Source organism: Sciurus carolinensis, chromosome 11 (genome assembly GCF_902686445.1).
Source record: "Sciurus carolinensis chromosome 11, mSciCar1.2, whole genome shotgun sequence".
In the NCBI taxonomy this organism is placed as follows: domain Eukaryota; kingdom Metazoa; phylum Chordata; class Mammalia; order Rodentia; family Sciuridae; genus Sciurus; species Sciurus carolinensis.
Genome location: NC_062223.1, coordinates 107,401,077 through 107,407,431, shown reverse-complemented (window position 1 = coordinate 107,407,431; position 6,355 = coordinate 107,401,077). Strand labels below are relative to the sequence as shown.

Below are 6,355 nucleotides of genomic sequence, written 5' to 3'. Positions count from 1 at the left end.
GAAATGTAGGAAAGTTACATCTTTGAAACAACAGCAAATTTTGCCATTTGTAAAAATGAAGGATATTACTATTTAAATGGACAAATCTGACCAGTATTCAAGTCTTTTGACATTAGGGTACTGTATGTGTATCTATATAGCATTGTATCTGACATACAACAGGCATTTAACAAATAACTTGCCAATTTAATGAAAGGACATTGTACCTTGCTCATTGCACCTTTCTATGCACCTCCTACCATATTTTTAACTTGGAAAAAAATGAATGCTCTTAAACATCATTTCACAGTCTTTGCTACTTTTTCTAAATTTATTTTTTAGAGGCTCAAACTAGTCCAAGAGTTTCAAAGGAGAAAAGCAATAGGTCTACCTCTTCCTTAGTCTCTATAATTAGCTTTTAAATAATTCCAGGTTGGTTACTAACATGTAGCAAAGATAGAAAGGAATCTTTAACTTAAGCCTCCATTTCTGACTTTTATTCTTCATTCTCTAAGGAAAATTATGAAAATCCCAAAGGACTTCTCGACACCTGGTAGCTAAGATCAAATGAAGTACACACACAAAAAAATAATTCTTCACTCTTGGAATGAACTGTCAAGTCTTTTCCAAATATAATAGGCTGTTAAATGGGACATATGCTGTTGCCTTCAAATTCCAGCTAAAGCCTCAAAGCTAAGGATGATAAGGGAGATGTACCCACACTTTCTAAAAAGAGATGCTAGACTCATCCACGCAGGGCCTGCAAAAAGGATAGCTGAAAGGTAGACATCACTCACCTCCAGTCTGTGTAGGAGGAGACTAGAAATGTCAAAAGACATTTGAAACTTGATAAATATTGAATAAATGAATAAGAAAAAGAATGATACAAAGTAACAGGGAGTGAGAATAACATCAGTACAAAATAAGAAAGTATGACTAGAGAAAGAAATGTTTCCAGTGAAATAAATGGATATTATAAACCAGGAGGACCCTGTTAAATTGCCTGAATTTTTGTAAGCCAGAACAAATGGGTGTGAATTCTTATTAAAGTGTCTTATATATTCCCCAGTATTCCCAGTGTATATATTTGACATACACCCTCAAACATATGTTTGTGACTGTATATATTTTCTATGTTTAATTTGCCTTCATTTTCTACTTACTGTGGTCTCAACAACCACTTCCCTCACTACCAAATTTCTCACCCAAAAAAGGGAGGGAGAATATTAGCACATAATATCTTCACTATTCACAGTGTTTATTAGAATTGTTAAAAACCATATATATGTATACATACATACATATATTTTCTTATATAGGTATTCATTCATTCATTCATTCATTCATCATTAATTTCATGGAAACTACATTACTTCATAGGTTGTCATCTGAGAATTTTCTGTTGTCTCAGACTTTCCAAGTTGGGAGTAACATTGCCCAACATACTATCTAGACAATCCAGAGAATCATCAAAATTATCAGCAGCCATTTATCAATATAGTTTACTAAAAAAAAATTCTTCTTCAGAGACTTGACCTAATATTGCCTCTCTGGTCCTCCAGTGTCTTTGCTCTTTCTCTCTTTTTCATGCTTAAATAAAGACCTATCCAGGAGAGGGCAGGCTGCCTTTGCTATGCAGTATGTCTCATGAGATTGTATTTTCTGCCCTCAAGACCCTCCTGTGAAGAGAGGTAATGGAGAATGTCATGTTGTCCTTCCCTGAAGTGAAGAGAAAAGGGCCCAAGGGAGCCACTTGAAAAGAGGAGAGGGAGAGTTGAAAAAAGGGGAAACTGGCATGTTACCCCCCAGTCAGACTTTTTCAAAGCATTAGACTCATTCATCTGCCTCTGTAGGGGGAAAAAGAGACTGGGGAAGGGTATCTCTTGGTGAGGGAACTACCAGACCAACTGGAACTGAAGGTGCAGAGGACAATTCCACAAGAGCTAATGGACCACAGAAGGTCACAGCTCATAAACAGCTGTGGATCTGAGGTTTCTGCTGGGGAGCAGGCTCCTCCTTAACAGGACATGTTGGAATAATCACTAGCCCACAGAATATGCCCTAGAAAAGTGACCCTGGACATCTAACAAAGGAACTGTGAGACCTCACTGGGTTGGAGGAGATGTCTGTTTTCTCTCTTCCTTTTTTCCCACCCTAACTGGAAGAGGGAGTGAAGGTAGTATGTGAGAGCTAGGCATGCTCCCTCTGTTTAGTATTTTTTTGTGTGTGTGTGGTGCTGGGGATTGAACCCAGGGCCTTGTGCATGTGAGGCAAGCACTCTACCAACTGAGCTAGCTATTTAGTACTTCCAATATCTAAAAAGTAAAATTACTCACTCATATCTGAAAGTGACTAGTAAAAACCAGGGAATCAACCCAAGATTTCATTTGGAAGTAGACAAAGTGTCATTAGATTTTGCTTAAAGACAGTAGTGTGAACAAATAAAGATACTTTATACTTTTCTCCGTTGAGCCAAACAAGAGGCTGTCCAGCTTCATGGGCTTCTCCCCACAGTGGTACCAGGTTCAGACTCTGTACAGCTACAGTGGGACTCCTATTTAAATTCAGAGGTTATTCCCAAAGTCATATCCCAGGGACAAGCTGGACACAATAATTTTTCCCACCATGCAGGTTGGAGTGACTCACTGAAACTGGAGTTTGAGATGAAACTTGATTCTCTGCTTCTGCTGGCAAGTGGGATCTGTGCAAGCCATAAGCCTCTACAATCAAAAACCCCCCATTTTAGTGTTAGCAACTAATCACAGCAGGGAATGCCTGCCGGCATCAGCTTCAAGGGTCAAAGCTGGCAAAGCAGGATTCTTCCCTACTACTTCTATCCCGGGGTGCGTTGCAGCTCTTAATGATGGGCTATGCCCTCCAGTGTTGCAGATCCCAGTGGCTCATCACCAGTTTCTTTTTGAGTTCTTGTCTTGCATACTTGAAGAAGGAAATTCATGGATGATAATGGAAGGCAAGAACAAAAGGAGTAGGATCTATCTGAGTGAGAAGAAAAGAGATAGAACTCCCACAAGGTGAAAGGGGACCTGATAGCAGGTTACCACTTAAATGTACTAGTCTAGGGGCTTATGTATCTTCTGATAGGGGCTTTGATAAAATCCATGCTAAACAGGAATTTGAAAAGTATTAAGCTACTGGTTAAAATCTATGTTTAACAGGTACTGGAAAAGTACCAAGGTTATTGACTCTGCCAGTGACCTTCTAAATGGCTGTGCTCTTTTAGCCCTTGAGTTTGAATGTTCCTGTAATCCTCCATTCAGGTCTGTCCCTCTTCCATTTTCCCACTGCTCTGGGACAAAGAAGTTGGCTATAATGTTTGGCATGTTTCTATGGATTAACCTTATGGAGTATTCTTTATGTTTGAAAAAACCTTAACTGGGGCCTGTTTCCTTGACTGCCTGACCATTTTACTGTCTATTTTATCTTATTCACCAGTCACTGACTTTCTCCTTTAGGGTTAAGGCATTTTTTCTGCCAATCAAAATTCGGTAAGGTCTTTTTATACCCACCTCCTAAAACAAAGGGACTAGTCCCCCCGAAAATAGAACTGAAGAAAAATCCTCTGCAAGGTCTAATTGACTTATCTTTGCATAAGGAAATTGAGACTGTCAAGTGACACTTTCCAATAGAAGACCTATTTTGAGTGACCTGTATTCTCCCCCTTGGGCATCTGAAGAAACTCTCTCAGTGGGCACTCATTTAATTTCCACCTCGATAGGCTGCTGTTTAGTCGAAGGATGGCAGATAGAATAAAGAAGAAAAGATAACATAATGTAACAAAGAAAAGATGTGATCTAGAAAGGATAGGAGCGGAGAAAGAAGGAGAAGGGAAACCAATCACTCTTCTTTTTTTTTTTTTTTTTAATTTTTTTGTTTTATTGTAAACAAATGGGATACATGTTGTTTCTCTGTCTGTACATGGCGTAAAGGCATACCATTTGTGTAATCATAAATTTACATAGGGTAATGTTGGTTGATTCATTCTGCCATTTTTTCCCTTCCCCCCCACCCCTCCTACCCCTCCCCTCCATTAATACAGTCCTCCCTTCCTCCATTCCTACCCCCCTCCCTAAACCCAACTCCAACCCCAACACTAACCCTTCCCACCCCCCATTATGTGTCATCATCCACTTATTAGCAATATCATTCTTCCTTTGGTTTTTTGAGATTGGCTTATCTCACTTAGCATGATATTCTCCAGTTTCATCCATTTGCCTGCAAATGCCATAATTTTATCATTCTTTATGGCTGAGTAATATTCCATTGTATATATATACCACATTTTCTTTATCCATTCATCAATTGAAGGACATCTAGGTTGGTTCCACAATCTGGCTATTGAGAACTGAGCAGCTATGAACATTGATGTGGCTGTATCTCTGTAATATGCTGATTTTAAGTCCTTTGGGTATAGGCCAAGGAGTGGGATAGCTGGGTCAAATGGTGGTTCCATTCCAAGTTTTCTAAGGAATCTCCACACTGCTTTCCGGAGTGGCTGCACTAATTTGCAGCCCCACCAGCAATGTAAGAGTGTACCTTTCTCCCCACATCCTCGCCAACACCTGTTGTTGCTTGTATTCTTGATAATCGCCATTCTAATTGGGGTGAGATGGAATCTTAGGGTGGTTTTGATTTGCATTTCTCTTATTACTAGAGATGTTGAACATTTTTCCATATGTTTCTTGATTGCTTGTAGATCTTCTTCTGTGAAGTGTCTATTCATTTCTTTAGCCCATTTGTCAATTGGATTATTTACATTCTTGGTGTAGAGTTTTTTGAGTTCTTTATAGATTCTGGAGATTAGTGCTCTATCTGAAGTATGCCAATCACTCTTCTTTGTGGTACCTGCTCCCCCTGGTTTTCATCTACCTAACTTGTTCTCTTAAGTTTATCATTTTGAAATTGTTAGTTCTTTTTTTATATTTTTTTTATTTGTTCTAATTAGTTACATCTGACAGAATGCATTTTGACACATTATACATAAATGGAGTATAACTTCTCATTCATCTGGTTGTACATGATATAGAGTTACATAGGTCATGTAATCATATTACAGAGCAATAATGTTGATTTATTCTACTATCATTTCTACTTCCATGCCCCATCCCATCCTTTCACCGTACTCTGTGTAGTCCAAAATACCTCCATTCTTCCCCTGACCCTTTTCTAAGGAATCTCCATATTGCTTTCCATAGTGGTTGCACCAATTTTCAGTCCCACCAGCAGTGTATGAGTGTACCTTTCCTCCTGTATCCTTGCCAACATTTATTGTAGCTTGTATTCTTGATGATTGCCATTTTGACCAGAGTCAGATGGATTCTCAGTGTAATTTTCATTTGCATGAAACTGTTAATTTTTGACTTTACCGATGTTGAGTGGGACAGGCAGCCTCTACTTAGACTGGAACCCTGCTTCTTTTTTTTTTTTTTTTTTTTTTTTTTGCGGTACTGGGGATTGAACCCAGGGCCTTGTGCTTGTGAGGCAAACACTCAACCAACTGAGCTATACCCCCAGCCCGGAACCCTGCTTCTGTTACATTGTTCTCATACCTTTACTGAGCTTCTGAAGTGTCACACTTTTGTACTATTTCTTTGCTACAGGGACTGCATGGAAACAACAGGGGTGTGATGCTTCATTACAGCTTTTCAGGGTTCATTAAATAAAAATAGCTCTAAATGAAGTTACATTAGAAAGCACTCACATTACATATCAACTGCTAATGAGCACCTTTTTAAGACTGTCCCCTAAAAAGCAGATCTTGTCACCCATTAGCAATTGTTTTTAAGATTAGCTAGGGAAAAGTGTGGTTCTCCCCTGTGAATCAGGGTGGCTTCCCATGGAGACAGCTATCAAATGGTGCAACCAGTTTATGGAGGAGCCTCAACTGTTAGGATTAAAAAAAAAAGAAACCACTTTTGCCTAGTAACGGCCACCCAGTGATACTATCTCAAACCTGTCTTTCCTCTTGACTAGGTTCTGTAACATTTTAGACATTTTCTATTTTCACAAATGTCCTAGTGTAGACATTTTAAAAATATCTAAGAATCAACCTTGTTTATTCTTAAACTTTAATTTCACATATGATTAAAAGTTCTTCTCAATTCCATTCCCTTTTTATTCTGGACTCAGGCTCACCTGTGGTTCTAGCAGTTTGAGCCTTGCTGAGTTGTTGAGATTGGCCTCAAACTTGCCATCCCCCTGCCTGGGCTTCCCTAGTAGCTGGGATTACAGGCATACACCAATATGCCCAGCAGAAAAGACTGATTTTAACACTGTTTTTTACTAAGATGGCATAGGCAAGAAGCAATAGTTTTGAGTGAACTGACTAAACTGCAATTTTCTGGGCACTTGATATTGA

The 6,355-nt window shown here is 39.0% G+C and overlaps 1 non-coding gene across 1 annotated transcript; it reads right to left on the bottom strand.

The window, feature by feature from the left end:
* Window positions 1-5,436: 5,436 nt before the first annotated feature.
* On the bottom strand, window positions 5,437-5,510 carry Trnav-cac (transfer RNA valine (anticodon CAC)). The gene has a single exon. It is a non-coding gene; the product is annotated as a tRNA-Val (tRNA).
* Between the last annotated feature and the right edge of the window lie 845 nt (window positions 5,511-6,355).